Source organism: Oncorhynchus masou, chromosome 6 (genome assembly GCF_036934945.1).
Source record: "Oncorhynchus masou masou isolate Uvic2021 chromosome 6, UVic_Omas_1.1, whole genome shotgun sequence".
NCBI lineage: Eukaryota > Metazoa > Chordata > Actinopteri > Salmoniformes > Salmonidae > Oncorhynchus > Oncorhynchus masou.
The window spans coordinates 13,300,602-13,323,817 of record NC_088217.1 but is presented as its reverse complement, the minus strand read 5'-3'; the positions used below and the strand labels follow the sequence as shown (position 1 = coordinate 13,323,817).

At 40.8% G+C, this 23,216-nt stretch overlaps 1 protein-coding gene across 4 annotated transcripts in view; it reads right to left on the bottom strand.

Annotated features, from left to right (window-relative positions):
- Positions 1-23,216, bottom strand: part of LOC135541381 (cadherin-22-like) — a 276,477-nt gene that overhangs the window by 213,654 nt on the left and 39,607 nt on the right. For 2 of the 4 annotated variants that reach the window (XM_064967580.1, XM_064967583.1), the window contains exon 2: positions 1,193-1,287. The gene's annotated coding sequence lies outside the window, so the exon portion shown is untranslated. Of the gene's footprint in view, positions 1-1,178; positions 1,288-2,586; positions 2,703-23,216 lie in introns of those variants that run through there. The other 2 variants (XM_064967582.1, XM_064967581.1) reach the window with 2 other exon arrangements.

The following is a 23,216-nucleotide window of genomic DNA, read 5'->3' as shown; positions in this document are numbered from 1 at the left end:
GACACTGACACAGACATATTAAATTGGAGAGGTCCATAAGGTCCATAATCATGTGAGTCAGCAGATGTTGGTTGCATGTTAATCCAGAGCATTGGGAACACAGGAAGACAGAATTGGGAGAATTGCTTTAGCGACAAGAGCAGGATTTTCTTTTAATCTACTCCCGGTTTATTACGGTAATCAGGTTTTGATTACCGTGCGTGCTGACGTTTCCTTTCGTATGTAAATATGGAGCGACTTATAATTGATTAATAATCTATCACATAATAATAATTTAATTTGTAGAGCGCATTTTCCACACTCAATGCACATGTCTAAATGTGTTTATTTATCCCAAACATACTGGTTTAACGTTCCAATCTCTCAAAGAATGTGCTTATGATAAAGACCCTGTTGGGGAAATTGAAATAATATTTTGCATTTCTATGTACACTGATTGCATACTTATATTGTAGTTAATTGGGGGTCTGTTGACGAAAATGTATAATAAACATTTGTATTCCAGCACCCAGTTGGCTGAGAAGGTTTGAATCTTAACGCCTGAGGATTATTTTTCTCAGACAGGGGTGGGGGGCTGCAGCACCCTCAGCAACCCTACTTCCTGCGGCTATGGCCAGTGCTTTCCTTTAAGCAAAGTAAACCAACAAAACTAAAGTTTAATGTGCTGGAAAACCTTGTTTTTGGTTGTGGTACTCATTTGAATCTCCGGATTATTATATTATCAACCCCAAATTTGACTTACAACACGTTTTTTTGGGGATGTAATATGTACATGTATGTTAAGGTATACAGGAACATTTATAAACACTTTGCTAATGGTTAATAAAGAAATAAGGCCTGAGGAGGTGTGATATATGGCCAATATACCACGGCACAACGCAACGCAGGGTGCCTGGATACAGCCCTTAGCCGTGGTATATTGGCCATATACCACAAACCCCCGAGGTGGCTTATTGCTATTATAAACTGGTTACCAATGGAATAAGAGCAGTAAAAAGAGCGGTAAAAAATGTTTTGTCATACCTGTGGTATATGGTCTGATATACCACGGCTGTCAGCCAATCAGCATTCAGGGCTCAAACCACCCAGTTTATAATAAAGTATTTGATAATGGTTTATAAGCAGGTTATAAGTACAAATCCAAATGAAGCATTAGCTACGTAAATGTGTGCTCATACCATAGTCACCTGACCTTGTTGGTTTCTTTAGAATGATATACTCTTCAGGTATTCTGGTCCTTCTCAATATTCCACCCCTTCTTCCACTCTTTCCATCTGCCCCACAGACCTGCAACAAAGGAGGAACAGGAGTCTACTTAATTGTTTTCCAAGTTAAGATGAATTCATTTCCAAGACGTACATCTAACGGCAGAGAGGGGAGGTAATTTGCTAATGGAATGGAGAGAAATGGGGGGACCATTTCCCTCGCGGATGAAAAGTGAGGCTACTCTCACACTGTCTGGAAGTGAAGGCAAGAGCTAAAGTGGTTTTATAAAACAGAGTCATTAACTGTCATCCTCTACTCTCAGGTCGGGGGGGTAAGAAGGCACCACTTTGTTCGGGGCGAGAGCACATTCAATAACCCACAGACATTTATTTAATTACCTTCCTCCCCACCCCCCCACCCCCGAAGGTAGGGTACAGGATCCCCCCGAGACGGTGCCATGTCTATTTAAACTCTTTTAATTACATTTTAACTCCCGTCTAATTACACAAACTTTGTTCCTGACAACGTACTTACGAAGAGATACATCCTGCAACTACCCCACAGCAGTCAGCCAGTGGGCCAAGACACGTGTTATTATCTCTGTCATTACGGGTTGAGTGTGAAGTTGGCCCCTTGCTAATAGCCTGTCTGTTGTGCTGCTTGGTGTGCTTCAGCAAGTAGATAGGTGGCTTGGTCAAAGAAGATTGACCATTGATTAAAATGAGGGTGATTTTCTCTGTTTACCTGGAAACCCACATTTGATCCAGAATTGATATGTGAATAAAAGTTAATGTGATAATATAACAACAAAAAAAGAGATCATTTCAAAAGGTTATTTTATTTTATTACAAAGGAACAATGTTGGCCCTCGTACTTGTACCTTTCGTTTGGCATTAGAAATCGAAACGCAGTGTGGTACAGCTATGGTAAATCAATGCTTGAGGCTCACAGTATATGCTCGCACAGCATATACTGTACCTAGGAACTTAAATTTGATCACTCTTTTGTTGCTGAGAGTTTTGTAGATGAGCTTCATGATTTATAGAAATTCACTAACAAACGGTTATATTAACAGTATTGCACTTTTCATTAAATTTAATTTTGGCCAGCTAATAGCCTAACCACTGATCTAGCAACATTATGGACTAAATGTTAACATTTTGCTGCGACAATACTGGTCAAATTAAGATCCTACACTTGTAAAGCACAGTGTTTGTGTACATTGCATCAAATACACTTCAGAATTGGTGACTCTGACTTGGACATAATGCACAGTCAAACAGTGAGACCTCATGTACTTTGGTGAAAACAAACCTACAAGATAACTGTCGTTGAGCACTAACATAAGCCCTTGAGGAGACGCTCAAGCACACAGCTCACCTGATCAAACACTTCAGTGTACGGAGAGATTGTTTCCTCAGGCCTCTGACAGTTCCCTGCATCGCTCCAGTTGTGCTTAAACAGATCCACCACATCACGGGGCGTCTACAGACCCTGAGGTGGGATGACATCCTCTTCACACAGTTTAAAAAAAATAATTCTACTTTGATTTATCTCCGTCTCTTTGTTTATGTAGGCATTGAAAGATTTCACACTGTAGCCTTGGAGGTGTGGCGCCAATTAGGAGCGCAAACGAATACGTAGCACGGTGGTATTGTGTTGAAACACGGAGCCTAAGACGTAGGATACTGATTTATTCTCTTAGAACAATAGTATAACTTACACCAATCATGTTGTCTTTCACCTGGAGTTGACCTTAATGAACACACATGTACACAATATTATTTCCTACCTCTTTGACCTAAAAATACCCTTGATGCAAAATCCAAATAACTTATATTTTTGGACAAGTCAACAATAAAAGCAGAGGAAAGTTTAACTTTAGTGTGTCTTAGCATTGTTTGTCTCTACTTTTGGAAACAAGAATCAAATCTCGCATGCGCTGACCAGCTACTCAACTTCATGCTGAATGTTCAAATCAGCACTGATCAGTACCACCACTCTCAAATCCAGGGACCTGCACCTTTGAAAAGTCCACCCGTATTTACAAGCTGGCTGCACAGGATGCACTGAATGACAAGAGGTATCTGACAATCTTTTCAATGTTATTGATTTATATGTTATCAGTGTAACCCCTATCCATTTTTCCAGCAGACGTTTAACAAGTCTGTCACAAGTATTTGTGTTGCTCTTAATACTCTTACTTTGCATCATCCATATAATCATAAGTGTGTGATTTGGAGGCTCATTGATGGTTTAGAGTCGTACCACCAGTAGAGACATGTATTCCATATGACAGTTCACCATTAACAAACAGAAAGCCCACATTTAAAAAAACAACAACATGTTAGTAATTTAGCAGACGCTCTTATCCAGAGTGACTTACAGGAGCAATTAGGGTTAGGTGCCTGGCTCAAAGGTACAGACAGATTTTCCACCTAGCCGGCTCAGGATTCAAACCAGCAACCTTTCGGTTACTGGCCCAACGCTTTTAACCGCTAGGCTACCTGCCGCTCTTCTCTATCAGTCAGTGGCGCCATTCCAAGCCAAACTCTAAAATAACAGTTGATAGGCACCCTACCACCAACCATCCAGTTCAAACGCTCAACTATAACTAAACATGGAAGCCTTTTCCAGGTCTACCCAAGTACCAGCTTTAGGTGACATCTGACGCAGGCACATGAGGCCCATCTAATCTGTTAATCACAGAAGTAACTACATGGCTGCTGGCTAGGATTGTCTGCACCGAAACGATATGATCCTGGCCCACACCCCTCCTGAGTCCCTAGCAAAGCCCTGTGTATCTGGGGGTATTAGACAGATCAGGGTGGAACAGCAGCCACCCGCTTTAATGTGTCTTCCTGAGGTGCTGTTTCAGAAGCCTGCTGCAGAGCTGGATAAACGCACACAGCCTAACCACAATCCCACGGCCTAGGGCTTCCTCAGCCACACTCAGTCTGTACCCCTCCCCTCTCCACCTTTCTTCTCTTCTTCACTCTATCCATATTTTCCTCTCTCCTGACTCCTCACTGCCTTGACAAAGGCTTTTGGCCGTCCTCCCCTAGCTGGCACGGAGGAGACGGAAGGGGCTATAGAGTATAGCTGATGCAGATTCATTGCATCACCCAAACCCCACCACTCTGTACAGTCTACTCAACATATACCACAGTCAAGATGGTCATTCATATTTTGCAAGAGTTTATTAGTTACCTGAAATGTATTTGCTAGCTAAAGTGCAAACACAAGGTCCATCTTCTGCATGTGGGAGTGAGTGAGTGAGTGAGTGAGTGAGTGAGTGAGTGAGTGAGTGAGTGAGTGAGTGAGTGAGTGAGTGAGTGAGTGAGTGAGTGAGTGATAATCTATTTATGTGGTTTGAACCCCCCCTTATCAAAAGAAGTCTGGGACCTTAAGAACTTTTTCTAAACAATGAACCATCTTCAGCACAACTTTAAGCTTTGTTCCCACATTGAAATAGGTTAGATATGGATGGGTATGCAACCTGAAAATGTTCTAATGAAAGAGACATGACAGTTCTGACAGCGCATTACTTTGACGTATTGGCGGTTTGAGATTTGGAGAGCTATTAAAAAAACCTGTTTGAAAACGGGTCTACAGCAGACGCTTTAAGTGAGACTAGCAGGGAACCACCTCACAAGAGTCTAAGCAAAGCTTTCAGACCAAACGCATCCCTATCTCCAGTAAATACCCCTTCAAAAGCCAGTTTAGAAAAAAAACATCTCATTCAAACATTCTTGCATGTAAAGTATAACACTGTGTGAGAACACTTTACGAGGTCACCGAAGGCATTGCCAGATAGGAGTAGGCACCAACCAAAGACAGAATGGATTCAGTGATATCAATATTATTTTATGAACTGAAGGTCCAAAAGAGAAAAAGCTCCTGCAAATTCAATCAGCAGTGTTCAGATGTAGGATCTTAATTTGAACACCCTGTGCAGGAGAACTTTCCTGCAATGCAGGAAATGTAAAACTTGAAATATATTTGAGGTTTAAAAAGGCTTCGGAAGTTTGTCATTTCCACTTTGAAATTTCAGACTTGATTTTCCCTTTCGAGAAACGAAAACTGGCTTAAATTAAGATCCTACATCTGTAGGTACTGTGCACATCAAAGAGACCGGCAAACTGAAGTAAAAGGCCAAGAGATTTAAATCTTCCCAACTTCAAACATCTCTTTATTTTCATAAAATTCTCCCAACACACAGATGAATGGAAAAATGTGATGAAAAAAAAACATTATTTACCACAGAGCAGGGAAGAGAAAGAAAACAAATTCCCTTGTCCTTTCAAATAGTACACCGAGATCTCATCAGCAGAAGGACACAGAAATAAAACATGGGTAGTACAACATGACAGTATATCGTACAGAGAGGATAATGCTTCACATTAGCATGCTAAGGGATGAAGGGAAGGACAGACAATTCTAATACAAGAGTAGGATGGAGCATCTCAAAACAAATCAATCTTTCTGATTCAGGAGTTGTGTTTGTGGGTGTGTGTCCACACGTTTTTATTTATTTATTCAACCTTTACCTAGGCAAGTCAGTTAAGAACAAATTATTATTTACAATGATGCCCTAGGAACAGTGGGTTAAATGCCTTGTTCAGGGGAAGAACAACAGATTGGGGATTTGATCTAGCAACCTTTCAGTTACTGGCCCAATGCTCTAACCACTCGGCTACCTGCCACTCCACGTACACAACACATCTTCTAAAAAAAAGTTGCTAATACTGCCTGTTCTAATGTCTGTTCTACTATATAATCTACAGCCACAATCTCCACCAGTCAGTGATGTAGCTATTGTGTCTATATCACGGAGCAGTAGGTAATGCTATCGTACCTATAGCACAGAGCAGTAGGCTAAGCTATCATGCCTATAGCACAGAGCAGTAGGCTATGATATCGTGCCTATAGCAGAGAGCAGTAGGCTAGGCTATCGTGCCTATAGCAGAGAGCAGTAGGCTAGGCTATCGTGCCTATAGCAGAGAGCAGTAGGCTAGGCTATCGTGTCTATAGCACAGAGCAGTAGGCTAGGCTATTGTGCCTATAGCAGAGCAGTAGTCTAAGGGTCTACAGTGTTACAGACACTTGAAAAATAATTCATGCCACTTCTTTTGAAACAGGAGGGCTTTACAATTGCATGTCCTTTCCTCGGTCTGCTTTTTACTCAACAATGAATGACAGAGGCACAAACATAAATCTCTCTCAATTCCAACAATGTTGAGCAATCGTCACCCCACTGATTTAGCTTTTTAAACTAACAGCACATTATGCTGACATGCTACGTCAGAACAATTACTCAATTACTTCAAACTCAAGATTTGAAAACATAAAGCACAATTTGGCCTAATTGAACTGTTGACATGTACTTGGGTCAAATTATGCATTAAAATGGCCAAAAGAGATGAGACGGGGGTGGAACGTGACAGCCATACATTTATCTAACCCCCAATTCTTCTCAAAAATGGTGCTGAAGTTGTGAAACAACAAAGAGGCAAAGGTTGTGTGAAGGTTAGAGGTCAACCACGTCGCAGATTATCAACATTTTTAAAGAGCTACATTCATTGACCGTCTATTGAATGTGACCATGGAAATATTTAACTAGATTGGTTTCGATAACTGAAAGGGGTCAGGAGGTAGACCTGTGTAGAACTGTAATTTTTGATGACCACTTTTCAGCTTAAAATACTTTATGCTACAAGTTCATTGAAAATTATATGTTTTAATTGAAGAGACAATTAGTATTCAACTGGTAAAACTGACATGCTGTCTTTTTTGTTGTGTTTACTGTCCTGAATCCCTTGGCCAAGCAGAATATGAAAGGGTTGGACAAATCAATACCAGGAAATGGCAATGTGATGATGGTGTAGAGGTTCTGTGTATGCATGTCCCAGAGTATGTTCTGTACTGAGTTCTCAGAGTTGGCTGCACACAACTTCCCAAACAATGGCCAAAAGAGAAAAGGTCCGGACCTTGGATGGTGAAGAGAGTGTAGCATACATCTCCTCCTGTAATTTCAAATGAGAATAATCAAATATAGGCTAAGTCTTTGTGAGCTCTTCTTTGGTAATAGCAGTTTGTACTGCACAATCACAAAAGGTGCTCAACAATGAATAGGGCCACATGATTTTGCAACTGAAACCTAATCCCTGTAAATACCATTGAAACCACAAACCAACCAAGCACTCATTTCTTTCATGCTTTTGTGACAATTTGAGAATGCCGAATTTGATCACAAAAGTTAAACAGCTGTGCAAATCGGATATGGACATGGTGGCATACAGAGCTAAATCGCTGTGTGGAATTGGGTGCCACATTCATTTATATCCACCTGATTAACCTTGCATCAAGAGGGGAAATTTGCCTTACTGTGTACTGTTTGGCTGCTGCCACGATAAGACGAGATTGCTTCTGGAGAGGCGGCATGCCTTTACAAACCTATTCATGTCAGAACAGTTAAAATGTTGGTTTAGGCTGCCTTATGGTTATGGTAATGTAGCAAAGAGAATCCTTCAGAAATCACATATGCATAATTGCACTATTTATTCCACCAGATCTCAGCATTTAAGAATCTTCTTAATTTCAATGTGCATTTAGATGAATTTGAGAGGACAAGAGCCTTTTACAGAGAGGCCTTTTAACAGAGGTCAATCTCAAGTCAATCTCATGCTTATTTCTCTCTGTCCCTGGTGATTCAGTTGATGTCGCCTAAAAACTTAATCCTGTCCAGATAGTCATCTCACTCTGGAAAGGAACAAAAAGCAATTTTGTATGAAATATCAAGTTCAGAAATTAACTTGTTTGTTAATTAAGTGTGTTAAAATGTGTAAACTATTGTATTACATTTTTTTTGTATTTTTTTTATTAAGATCACAAAAGTTCTGGCTTTTGGTTTGACTGTTGTCCAAGATAAAAACAACTTCTATTGTTCTTACTCTGCACATCTGCTTCCTTTCCCATCGGTCATCGTCGGTGAGGCATCAGCTCAGTAGAATGCAAAGGAATCATTTTGCAGTAATTGGCAATACACCATTCTAACAAGGCCAGCAGTCTCTTTGAGTTTACCCAGGATCCCCGCTCCTGCCTGTAACGCCAAACCGGGTTGGAATTACAGAAAGAGCCCAGGGCAGATGAGTCGAAGTTGAAGCCGGAATTTAGGTAAGTAACTTCTGTTCTGATGTTCAAAAGATATTGGTCGGTTAAAATAAATGATATTGGATACATTTTGTGAAAATAAAAGTAAAAATAAACACCGGAAAGGACCGGAAAAACATTAAAGACTCCAGCCATAGACTGTTCTCTCTGCTTCCGCACAGCAAGCGTTACCGGAGCAACAAGTCTGACACCAACAGGCTCCTGAACAGCTTCTATCACCATTCAACAAGGCTGCTATATATCTTACAAAATGGCTACACTGACTATCTGAGTTTATTTTTGCACTCACAGGACTCTACACACTGACACTCCAACACACACACACACACACACACACACAAACACACACACACACACACTTAATTTGCCCACACAAACATGCACACAAGAGGAGGCTGCCGAAGAGCAAACGGCTCACCATAACGGTTAGAACGGAGCGAATGGAATGGTATCACATGTGGAAACCATGTGGAAACCATGTGGAAACCATGTGTTTGATACCATTTCACTTATTGTGCTCCAGTCATTACAACGAGTTTATCTTCCCCAATTAAGGTGCCACCAACCTCCTGTGATGCACACACATTTAAACTGACTCTGCACACACACTCACAATTATCACACAGTATATGCATGCTGCTGCTACTCTGTTTACCATATATCCTGTTGCCTAGTCACCTTACCCATGTACATATCTACCTCTAGCACTCCAGTATCCCTGCACATTGTAAATATGGTATTGGCAATGACCCTGGAACTTACTGTGTATATAGCTTACTTTCTCGTGTTCTTCATATTTGGTTTTTATATATTCTGTGTTTTTGTTCTACCTTGTGTTATTTTTGGTACTACATTGAAATTGATTACTGCATTGTTGAGTTTAAAGAGAAAAGAAAAAGGAAAGGCGTTTCACTGTACTTGTGTTGTACAGTCGCTGTGCACACTGTCTGACACAGGAGTGACTGACCAATACGCTTTCATAGAATATAAAATCCAAAGAAAATGAGCACAGTTAATTGCATTGGTAAGTATTGGAGTCTCACAGTTCTAAATAACAACACTGAAGCCAAGTATTGTGCAAAAGGTTTTGAATAAGACACTCCTGTATGTGTCTAAATGCAAAAGATACTCAAATATCCACTGCTTTTGTGACAATGTTCCGGTCATTTTTGGGAAACTAGTCCAAAAAGTAATATTGCATACAGTCAGAAAGTGATTGAACATCTATCATTAGATAATCAATATTCCCCTACTCAGTGAAGCTAGAAAACTCTGAACTATTTCAGAAAATAGAATATTACTGTAATTATGATTCAAGTTCTCAAAGACGGATGAACGTCATTTGAGAATCCACTATATTGTGTGTTATTGATAGCCAGGCTCATGTCTGAGATGTGCCTCCAGAATAATTGTCCAGGGAACTTTAGAAATAGAAAATGCCTCAACAAAACAGCTTCAGAGAAATGGAAGAATGACAATGGCAAAGATGTCAGTCTTAATACTCTTCTTATCAACGTTATTGATTTGTCATTCGACCAGCAATCTCACCTCACTGAGGAGAAAAGAAAGGCTCAGCTGTACTTTTGGAGAAGGTCCAGTGGTCAATCTGAATGAATCCCTCTCCAACACACACAGACAGTGGTCAATCTGAATAAATCCCTCTCCAACACACACAGACAGTGGTCGATCTGAATAAATCCCTCTCCAACACACACAGACAGTGGTCGATCTGAATAAATCCTTTCCAACACACACAGACAGTGGTCGATCTGAATAAATCTGGATAAGAGCGTCTGCTAAATGACTTAAATGTAAATGTAAATGTAAATCCCTCTCCAACACACACAGACAGTGGTCGATCTGAATAAATCCCTCTCCAACACACACAGACAGTGGTCGATCTGAATAAATCCCTCTCCAACACACACAGACAGTGGTCGATCTGAATAAATCCCTCTCCAACACACACAGACAGTGGTCAATCTGAATAAATCCCTCTCCAACACACACAGACAGTGGTCGATCTGAATAAATCCCTCTCCAACACACACAGACAGTGGTCAATCTGAATAAATCCCTCTCCAACACACACAGACAGTGGTCGATCTGAATAAATCCCTCTCCAACACACACAGACAGTGGTCGATCTGAATAAATCCCTCTCCAACACACACAGACAGTGGTCGATCTGAATAAATCCCTCTCTCTCTACAACCTCTAACACTCAAACTTAAACTTTCTCTCAGATGCTTTGTTTTAGCGGTATCCTGAGAGAAATGCCTGTCCGGTTGCCCTTAAGAGTACCAATGAAGTTTCACTTACTTTTCAATCACTGTCACAGGGTCTGACATTAAGTTAATGTTCTCGAGATACCTGGGCACTCGTGAGTAACCTTTCCCGTCAATGAAAGACTGGCACTTGTTCGTCGACATCATTACCCTTGTTCACTACCTCTAAATGCATCTCCAAAAACCCATTGGCACCCAACATGGGTTGACTCTCTCTCTCTCTCTCTTTAGTTCCTGTTTCTACTTCTCTCCATTACGTGGCACTCGTTGACCTGATAAGCACAAGCTCTCAAGTGTCTCTCTTGTTTTGCCTTGTAAAGGGGTGAGTGAGTGAGAAAGAGAGACTAGATCATAGCAGCAAAAAGAAGGAGGGAACTGAGACAGGGGCGTAGATCAGACAGAGGGAATTAGGAAAAGACAATGGTGTTTATAAGTCATGTCACAAGAGAATTCGCAAAGAGGGACAGTAACAGATGAGCCACAACAAGCATTGTGAAAATGTTTTGGTTTTGTTACATTAAATGCACAAAGGACCAAAAAGGTATATATTTTTTTGCTGAAGAGCTACATGTGGCATATTATCACATAAAGAAATAAGATGATATCACAGAAGATAATTATTAGATGATAGTAGTGATGAAATTATGGACACATTTTGGCATAACACAAGTGTCATGGACACATCCATTGATATTGGGCCACTATGTTTCTACATTCCCATAACCGACTAGGGAGCTTTCCCTTTTTGCTCCATTTTCACATTAGTTTCAACTGAAAACAGAAGTTAAATTAATATTAAAATTAGCTGCCTGCTGAGCATAAGAGAAATTAATATTAAAATTAGCTGCCTGCTGAGCATAGAACTTGCTAATCATACCCTGCCAGAAAGAAGAATTCCCTCCTGTTCTCTTAATCATAACCAGAAAACGTTGATTATTTTTTCTGTTTACGGGGCGAAAGCCACAAAGTAAGAGTCAAAGAATGTCTGTCATCAAGATACTGTATGTTCCAATAGCATCCGACGAGCCTTCATGGTCGGTCTTATGATCTCAGTGACATTAAAAGGTAACCGTTTTTCTTGCTTGGGGAGAACAGGCAAACAGGCCCATTGCTGTGGGAGATCCCAAGGGATGCACTGCACAAGGATGACATACATTAGTCTTTAGAGTTCCCTGTTCGATCGCGTTCAACAAAGCTGCATGTTCTACCAAGCCTCAGCCATTAGAGGAGACGGACTTGACTGCAGAATCTATAAAACAAGGGACCAAAGATGTTGACTGGACAAGGCCCATTTAGCCTGGCCACATTGTTAGTTAAATGGTGAATCTAGCTGCCACGGAGAGGAGATTGCACACCACCTGATTTACAAGGTCTCTTGTTCCAAGGTGCACCTTCCGCAGGAAAGGCAAGAGAGCGGCCATGGCCAAGGCCAAAATCCAAGTATTTTATATTAGCCAGGTTCAAGATTAAATGGTAACTCTCAACCCCAATGTCAGCCTTTGCACAACCCCTTCAAAAATAATGCATTCAGATGAGAAGTTGTGGGTGGGGAGGATTGTTCAAATATATTTATTTTGAGGGTGGGTACATGTAGTTGCACCTGATCTAAACGCTTTCTGCCTAAAGCATTCTTAACAGAAGTCCACTGGCGTGCTCTGATAATATAATGATGTGCGTTGCAAGCCAATGCGGCTTTGGACAGTTAGCTCATAGTGGTAAGGAGCCGAGTTCTTAACATCTATTGCCACTTGCGGTGTAAGTCTGAAATGTGGAGTCACATTTATTGTGGAATTGTGTTGGAAAGAAAAGCGCAATCATCACCTAGAAAATGAAGATTATGAGCTCAACTCAATCCAACCCGCATTGCCATATTCACACAGTAGCTCTTTTTCCAATGGTCAAAACTTTTCCGAATTAGAAGTCTGTGGGCACCGGATGAATATTCCAAAAGGATTTGGAAGAAGGAAACAAGATTCTGCCTCATGTGGGATTAGAAGTGTTGAACTATGAGCCAACTGTTTTTACAGGACTGCGCAACCAATCAATCGTAGCAGTTGGGGAAAAAACGCAACGAGTGGACATGACCACCACGTTCATCTATTTCTTGTTACGATGGATGTAACCACAGATATAAGCGCATAATCCTCATAGCCTACATGTTTGTTTTTTTACTTCGTAAAAGCACATCGATGTGTATGAAACGGTACGCAAAAATGTTGAATTTGGTCATATACAGAAATGTACCTTTTTACCTTTTGAATTATGTGTAACTTCAGTAGTCTAGGCAAGGAAGCATCATGCAAAAATATATTAGGCCACTCCACTTACCAAGACCATTACCAAATAAGGCGTGCTGTCACCTGCTTATATCTGTATATCACCTGTATATCTAGAAGGGAGTGCATTTCATATCAAACCCCTCCCGGACAGTCAAAATGAACACCAGAATCGACTTGTTTCATTATAACTTTGCCTAAAACATTTGCTTTTCAATGATAGATCGATCTATCACTTTTTATGAAACTTACTTTAGAAAAGATACTAGTAGTATACTGCTACCGGCCATTTTGTGGACAGTATTTTTCTAATATCAGAAGTTCTAGTGTTCTCATTTTAATTTTCAGAACACAGAGTACTTCCTCACCCTTCAGAGGGAGATCCATCACCTCTTCTCCCTTCTGCATAAGATCTAGAGGAGCCCAGAAGAACAACAGAGCCATACTGACCTTTTGTCATAGAAGCCTTTTACTGTAGCTGTTACAGTAGGCCTCAGAGTCCCAGATACAAAGGAAGTGCACTAGCTATTGTTTTTAAGGGAAAGGTCAGAGCAGACCCAGCTTACAAATGTTGGTTCCAAGAATGTTGTGGCAAACTAAACAATGACCTTTAGAGAATGTTCCAGAAGCATTGTGTTAGCTGGGGAATCTCCACTAACATACCTCTTTTGGGAGTTTTCAATGGAAATACAAAATAGTACGGGGAATAATACATATTTCAACTAGGCCCAATTCGTTATCAACTTTGGCAATATGTGGCTGAGCTGTCAATCAAAATATCTAACATGACTTCACGTTTAGAAACAACACGTCACTGTCAATCCTTAAACCATTAGTTTTGGCTGCAGAGCCAAACACGCTCTTGAAAGAGCCTTCATTTCTCCTGGGAAGTGACATGCTTTGGTTGTGGGTTCTCCCCTGAAACCTGCCTACGCGCCATATTCACCTGTCAGATCAACGGTTGTGTACCAAATGGCACCCTATTCCCTATTTAGTGCGCTACTTTATAGGCCCTGGTCAAAAGTAGTGCACTAAATAGGGAATAGGGTTTGCAACGCACCCACAGTCTGGAGCCCGGGTAGCACCCCTCCCTGCAGCTGCCAACTCCACAAAGTCTTCCAAAAACAAACCTTTCTCTTCAGAATTCCATCATCCCATGCACACACACAGCCTATATCACTTCAAAAACACACAACACAATGACACACTGTAATGGTAGAGAAAACAGAGTGACAAAAACACACAACACAATGACACACTGTAATGGTAGAGAAAACAGAGTGACAAAAACACACAGTTATACTATGTACTGCTGCACGTGACAAAACTTGAAAAACACTCTCGCCTTCTCACACACACACACACACACACACACACACACACACACACACACACACACACACACACACACACACACACACACACACACACACACACACACACACACACACACACACACACACACACACACTTAAACTGCTGACATCTTATCTGTAGTAGTAACGTGTAATATATATACTGTATGTACATGTCATGCTATCTCATTTACAGATCCAAGTGTATAGCTCCATTACCACTGTTGACATGTTCCTATACTTTCCTTTCCTTTAGGAACCACAAAGATCACTTCTATGTGTGTGTGTGCTGATGGATATGGACATAATATTCTTGCAGGACTGCCTGTAGTTGGGTCAGACCAAAGTAGAGTTAGAAGTCACTAGTGAGTGAGGGCATCTACAGCCAACTGTTCAGAAGGCTCCATCTAGCAGTTTTAACACTTGCGCTCCTTTAAAAAAAATATATTATTTATGTTGCACCGTTGGTAGTAAGTGCACTTGATTCAGAAGCCCTGTGCACCGGGTAGGTAAAGAGTTCCCATTTTGAACCATTTCATTTGTCTTCAAAGACAAATTCTGCTGGCCCGGGAGATGTGTGGCTAATTCGAGTTGGCCTACTGCACTAGCCAATCGGAATGGCTCAACTCACCGGTCATACAGCTTCCATGACCCGGCCACAGCAAAGTTTGATACTAGTCTACATAAGATTTCATAACTTTTAAAAATCCATGACCAGAGAGAGACTGTAAAAGAATACAGCAAAGAGCTGCAGTTTTTAATAAATCTTCTTCAGGCTAGGGTCCTTTTTTCTCAATTTCCACCTGACTGACGTGCCCAAAGTAAACTGCCTGTTGCTCAGGCCCTGAAGCCAGGATATCCATATAATTGGCACCATTGAAAGGAAAACACTTTGACCTTTGTAGAAATGTTAAAATAATGTATGAGACTATAACACAATAGATATGTTAGGAGAAAATCCAAAGAAAGAAAGATTTTATTTTTTGAGAGCCCATACTCTTACAATGGAAAGTATAGGGAAATAATTAAATCTAGCTCACAGTATGCAATTCCTATGGCTTCCACAGGGTGTCAGCACTCTATGTTCAATGTTTCAAGCTTGACTCTTCCAAAACGAGGAAGAATAATGAGTGTTAGTACTGGGACACACTATTGGAAATTCATGTTTGGGCGTGCAAGGAAGACAAGAAGCACCTGCTAATATAGGATTCTTATTTCATACTCCTTTCTGTATTAAATATTATAGTTTGATTGCATTTTAGGGTATCTGGGGAGTCAATAGAAATGTATTTTGACTTGTTTTAACAAATTTTAGTGGTAGATTTTTGGATTCCTTTCTCTGCATGTTGAACGAGTGGATTACTCAAGTCAATGGCGCCAACTAAACTGACTTTTTGGGATATAAAGAAGGATTTTATCTAACAAAACGACACTACATGTTATAGCTGGGACCCTTTGGATGACAAATCAGAGGACATTTTTCAAAAAGTAAGTGAATCGCTATTTGTGAATTTATGAAACCTGTGCCGGTGGAAAAATATTTTGATGTGGGCGCGCCGTCCTCAAACAATCACATGGCATGCTTCCACTGTAATGGCTACTGTAACTCGGACAGTGCAGTTAGATTAACAAGAATTTAAGCTTTCAACCGATGTGACACTTGTATGTACCTACATATTTAATATCAGGTAGCGAGACACCTATCCCAGAGTGAGTTTTTAATCAGCGCTGTCAACACTTTTTATTCAACGCTATTAAAAAAAACATAAACACACATCTCCCTATTTCCACTCGCGCTGCAGCTGCAATGAATAAGTACATTTACATTTAAGTCATTTCGCTCTTATTTACAAATTGGTGAATTCACCTTCTGACATCCAGTGGAACAGCCACTTTACAATAGTGCATCTAAATCATTAAGGGGGAGGGGGTGAGAAGGATTACTTATCCTATCCTAGGTATTCCTTGAAGAGGTGGGGATTCAGGTGTCTCCGGAAGGTGGTGATTGACTCCGCTGTCCTGGCGTCGTGAGGGAGTAGCCAAGTGTATTGATATCCCTGCGTTTCTATTATTACTAGCAGCTCGTTGTGTCTATTTTAATATCAAGGAATATTTCACTTTCTCTGGTCATAGGAACAATGTGACATCTACATGAGGTAGATGCAGTGCGACTCGAGTTTTGCCATCGGGTGGAAGACTGTCCCCTTGCTCTGGTTAGTCTCACCGGAGGAAAGGAAGGAGAGATTGGTGGACCCTCTGCTGCGCACTTCAGTGCGTTCAAGACAACTGGAAAAAAATAAGATCTGAAAAATATTTTTGAACGGTCATCCAATTTGGAATTCCAAGTGAAACTCTGGCATCTTTCTAGAGCCCAAACTTTCCGACCTGAAGGTCACTGACCTTATGATCGATGGAACAGTAGTGGAGAGGGTAGCAAGTTTTAAGTTCCTCGGCGTACACATCACAGACAAACTGAATTGGTCCACCCACACAGACAGCATCGTGAAGAAGGCGCAGCAGCGCCTCTTCAACCTCAGGAGGCTGAAGAAATTTGGCTTGTCACCAAAAGCACTCTCAAACTTCTACAGATGCACAATCGAGAGCATCCGGTCAGGCTGTATCACCGCCTGGTACGGCAACTGCTCCGCCCACAACCGTAAGGCTCTTCAGAGGGTAGTGAGGTCTGCACAAGGCATTACCGGGGGCAAATTACCTGCCCTCCAGGACACCTACACCACCCGATGTCACAGGAAGGCCATAAAGATCATCAAGGACATCAACCACCCGAGCCACTGCCTGTTCACCTCGCTATCATCCAGAAGGCGAGGTCAGTACAGGTGCATCAAAGCTGGGACCGAAAGACTGAAAAACAGCTTCTATCTCAAGGCCATCAGACTGTTAAACAGCCACCACTAACATTGAGTGGCTGCTGCCAACACACTGACTCAACTCCAGCCACTTTAATAATGGGAATTGATGGGAATTGACGTAAAATATATCACTAGCCACTTTAAACAATGCTGCTTAATATAATGTTTACATACCCTACATTATTTATCTCATATATATACGTATATTCTCTACTCTATATCATCTACTGCATCTTTATGTAATACATGTATCACTAGCCACTTTAAACTATGCCACTTTGTTTACATACTCATCTCATTTGTATATACTGTACTCGATACCATCTACTGCATCTTGCCTATGCTGCTCTGTACCATCACTCATTCATATATCTTTATGTACATATTCTTTATCCCTTTACACTTGTGTGTATAAGGTAGTAGTTTTGGAATTGTTAGCTAGATTACTCGTTGGTTATTACTGCATTGTCGGAACTAGAAGCACAAGCATTTCGCTACACTCGCATTAACATCTGCTAACCATGTGTATGTGACAAATACAATTTGATTTGATTTGACCTCATTTTTCTGTCCAAGTTCCCAATTGTATTGAAAGCACCATGACCATCACAAGCAGGTACCATCATTTTAGTAAAATAAAAAAGCTAATTATTTGCAAATTATTTAAATTTATGCTCAGCCGTGTCTCGCAAGTGCTACACCAACTAATCTATTTTGTTATCAAAGCTTGAGTTTTGCAATATAATATGGTCTGAGAAGAACAACATTGTCAGGCCAGGCAATGAGCCAACATGGTGTGTTAATGTATTAGGCCTACTATGCAAACCTCATTCCTACAGAAGTTTTTATTAGGTTCATGTTAAAAATGTTTAAGTCATGTACCCCCTTTTTCTCCCCAATTTTCGTGATATCCAATTGCAATCTTGTCTCAACAGGCTAGGGAGGGGAAGGTCGAGTCATGCATCCTCTGAAACATAACTCTCCTTAACACCCGCCAGCTTAACTCGGAAGCCGGCCGCAACAATGTGTTAGAGGAAACACCGTTCAACTGAAAATCAAAGTCAGCATGCAGGCACCCGGACCGCCACAAGGAGTCGCTAGAGCGCAAATGAGCCAAGTAAAGCCCCAACGGCCAAACCCTCCCCTTACCCTAGACGACGCTGGGCCAATTGTGCGCCGCCCTATGGGACTCCCGGTCACGGCCAGTTGTTACACAGCCTGGGAACGAACCCGGGTCTGTAGTGACGCCTCAAGCCCTATGATGCAGTGCCTTAAACCGCTGCGCCACTCGGGAGACCCTTGGCTTGATTTTTGACTGCGAAAGTGATTGTGACCACTGACATAAAAAAGGGTAGGTAGCATAAACGTAACCACATGTAACATATGGATATGCATTAGAATACACATCAAAAGTCCCAATGCATAGTTACACCACACATTTCTATTTTTGGAGTAATTACATAAAACCCATCAGAATTCCAAAGAATGCCAGAAAGAAAATACAGGGTGTGATGTAATATGGAGGACCTGCTCCCTATAATGTAAACTCCAATAGAAATCATTTGCACTCATGACTAGTGGGTTCAATTTATTTTTCAGCCAACCATTGTGTATTTCCATTTGCGGAATATTTAGGTAAAGCCTGGAATAAAAGAAAAAGGGCTACCTATAATTAAATAATACAAATATTTAGCTTTTATGTGGTAAATGGCACGTGTGAATATACGTAGATTGTGTATAGGCTTGTCTCCCACATGAATCTCCTCTTTGTGCCAGACTGGGTTCAAATGCCTTCTGCTTAATTGTTCTGTATATGTTATGTATATTTGTTTTTACTGCTATATATAATTGTTTGGAAAACATATAATATTTCCTATTATGTATTGATTTGTATCTTAATTTTTAAAATTCTTTACAAAATGCGAACTGCAGAGAACACCGGAAGAAGAATTATCAATGAATTGTCACAGCAAATTATTGTAAGGTTTGTTTATGTGCTAATTAATCACATAAGGGATGGGTTACCAAGCGATTTGACAAGGAAAATGTATTTTAATTCATTCATTCATACAAGCAAATACTTTGAAGTTATTACATTAAAGTAAACCAAAGTTTTTGAAATACATAACACCATCTAACCAGTTATCAAAGGATGTTAGTTACAGTAATCTTAGCCAGCAAGCTAGCCAGACAGCTAACATGAGCCATTTAGCTATTAACCTAGCCAGCCTAGCCAACCACCACGGTAATGGTCGGTAAGCTAGAGCCAAACTACTGGAAACCAGCTCGAACACAACTAAAACATAACAGCAGATTAAAAGTAAAGAGAGCAGAGACTTACAGATTGATAGCAGACAGAGTTAGCTACCAAAGCAAGGGGGAGGCAACCACTTCACCGGGCCAAAATCTAAAGTAGATAGATTCCAGACGTTAGCTAATGCGTGAGCACTTAAAGTTACAAAACACCCGTAGCCGAATCGACAGAGTTGATCAAACAAAAAGGAGAACAGATGAGGTACTAAACAGGTATGATTTTCTCTTTCGTCTTGATTTTCTCTTTCGGCAAGTAAGCACCAGAGCCTGCGTGCTAACGGGTTTCCACTAGATAATACAGCCATAAAGTCTGTGAATAGCATAAGTTGATGCTAACGTTAGTTAGCATATGAACTCTGTAGCACAGAGTAAATCCACCATATGACGTTGAGAAATAGTATATTATGGCCACACAGCGTTGTTACATTGGTGAGTAAAAACTCATGCTTCCTACCCTTTAAGTGGTCTGGACTGTTTTTACTTAGACCTCAAAACATGTGTAAATAGCGCCGCCGGTCTTTCCTGAATAATTAACTGGGCAAAATCATAGGCTACACATTCGTTATGGAGAATATGGCTGCAGCTATTCCAAGGCAGCCGAGCCTGGTGAGCTCCATGATATTTACAGAGTTGAGCACTCAAACAATTAATCAGGGGCAGAAAATTGCATGTTCTTTACCTGGAAAACCTAGTCAAAGTGGAGTTAACGTCGTAGACCTTTGCCAACCTCTTTCACAATCTCTGCTGCTATTGGTTGGCCTCTCTGTAATTACAGGTGAGATTGATGTTTGCCATTTCAGCATGAGGGCGAGGCAGCTTCACTGAGATAATATGATGAAATTTGTCGGCCATGTTTGTGTGACCACTACTAATGAAGTGGGAGTAGGAGTTACTGAGCAGTGTAGTTTCAGTTTACTGGATGGTTTCTTTGAGTGCATCGATATGATGAGATTAAACCGGCGGCCATGTTTGCTTGAACACTAAAGGCCGTGGCCACATTGAGGTTGTGTCTGAGTATTTCGGATTGTTCCACCTATAACAGCCTTGGGCAAAGGTCACCCCGGGGGCCGTATGCGGCCCGCGACCTGATTCAATACTGCCTGCGGAATCAAATAACATTTTATTGGTCACATACACGTGATTAGCAGATGTTATTGCGGGTGTAGGGAAATGCTTGTGCGTCTTGCTCCGATATTACTGTACTATCTAACAAGTAATATCAAACAAATTACACAACATATACCCAATACACAAAAATCTAATTAGGAATGAATTACGACTATATACATCTGGACGAGCGATGTCAGAGCGGAACGGACTAAGATACAGTAGAATAGTATAGAAAAAACAGTATATACATATGAGATGAGTAATGCAAGACATGTAAATATTATTAAGTGACTAAGATATCGTAGAATAGTACAGAATACAGTATATACATATGAGATGAGTAATGCAAGACATGTAAACATTATTAAGTGACTAAGATATCGTAGAATAGTACAGAATACAGCATATACATATGAGATGAGTAATGCCAGGTATGTAAACATTTAAGTGACTAGTGTTCCATTCCTTAAAGTGGCCAGTGATTCCTAGTCTATGCCTATAGGCAGAAGCCTCTAATGTGCTAGTGATGGCTGTTTAACAGTCTGATGGCCTTGAAATAGAAGGTGTTTTTCAGTGTCTCGGTCTCAGCTTTGATGCACATATACCTCGCCTTCTGGATGATAGCGGCGTGAACAGGCTGTGGCTCAGGTGGTTGATGTCCTTGATAATCTTTTTAGCCTTCCTGTGACATCGGGTGTTGTAGGTGTCCTGGAGGGCAGGTAGTTTGCCCACGGCAATACATTGGGCAGACCGCACCACCCTCTGGAGATCCTTGCCATTGCGGACAGTGCAGTTGCCGTACTAGGCAGTGATACAGCCCGACAGGATGCTTTCAATTGTGCATCTGTAAACATTTGTGAGGGTTTTAGGTGACAAGATAAATTTCTTTAGCCTCCTGAGATTGATGAGGCTCTGTTGAGCCTTCTCACCACAATGTCTGTGTGGGTGGTCCATTTCAGTTTGTCAGTGATGTTTACGCAAGGGCCTTTTGCACATCAGATGTACAGCCTTGTCAAAGCCTTCAAGGGAAAATTACTCATCCTGACCCGTCAAGTAGAAGCCAACAATCTCACCCACCTTCTGATTCAACTAGTCTGTTCCCTATCAGATGACCAGCGGGAGAAGTATACATCACTGCTGCGTGCTTTGAACGGTGATTTTTCTCGTCGTTTAGAGAATTTCAAAGTGTTGGAAAATGACATGCTGTTGGTTTCCTCTCGTTTCACCTTCAATGTGGATAACTCTCCCACTGACCTGCAACTTGAGCTTATCGATCTTCAGTCTGATGCAGTGATTGGAGAACTATTCAAAACAACGTCACTGATGAGGTTGTATGCATCTCAGCATGAACAAAACTTTCCAAAGATTAGGAGTCATGCCCAGAAGATGTTTGTACTGTTTGGGTCAAACTATGGATGTGAACAGACATTTTCAGTGATGAAATATAACAAGTCAAGGCATCATCTTTTACTGACGCTCACCTCTCAGCAATCCTGCGCATAGCAACGTCAGAAACTATACCTGACACTGTTCTCGTCAATGCCTATCAGAGGCTTCATTCCTCACACTGATAGCGTAGTTTAAATGTAATGTTGAACTCTCTCTCTCTTTGTGTTTTTGTGCATACCCATTAACACGAGTTCTGTCTGTGGTGTTGAATGCAGTCTACTTTTCCCTCTGTGTAGTTCATTGCATGTTTAATAATAAAAATACCTACCAAAAGGAGAACACGGAAGTGGTTTATTTCTGTGCATGTTAAAAAACTAAAATAAGTAGCATATCTAGATATGATTTACAGTAGATATATCTGTCAACACAGTCATACACATGATGTATAATCCTGTAATAATATATTTTAATGTGGCCCTACATGGAAAATAATTGTCCTGTCCTGACCTATAATCAAAAAGAGTTCTTCAGAGGTTTCCCCTATGGGTTCTATATAGCACATTTTTATCTAAGGGTGGAGTTGACTTGAGTTGTCCTTTTGATGGACAAAAACAGACAATGATGTGCTTCATGTACGATTTCATCCGTGGTCATATGTCTCAGTGTGGCTGTACTTTAAGGCTGGGGACTAAATCAAAATATATTCATAAAACAGGGATAGACTAACACTGAAAGTCTTAAAGTCAGGCCCTTCCCAACAATGCAGAGAGAGAAACAAATAACAAGGAATAAATACACAATAGTAACGCTAACTTGGCTATATACACGGGGTACCAGTACCGAGCCGATGTGCAGGGATACGAGGTAGATATGTACATATACGATGCATTCTGAAATGATTCAGACCCTTGACTTTTTCCACATTTTGTTACAGCCTTATTTTAAATTGATTAAATTGTCAATCTACACACAATACCCCATTAAAGTTAAAACATGTTTTTAGAAATGTTTGCAAATTAGAAAAATAAGTGAAATATCATATTTACATAACTATTCAGATCCTTTAAATCACCTGCACCTTTTACAGCAATTACAGCCACGAGTCTTCTTGGGTATGACGCTATATAAGCTTGGCATGCCTGTATTTGAGGAGTTTCTCCCATTCGTCTCTGCTGATTCTCTCACGCTCTGTCAGGTTGGATGGGGAGTGTCACTGCACATTTTTTTCAGGTCTCT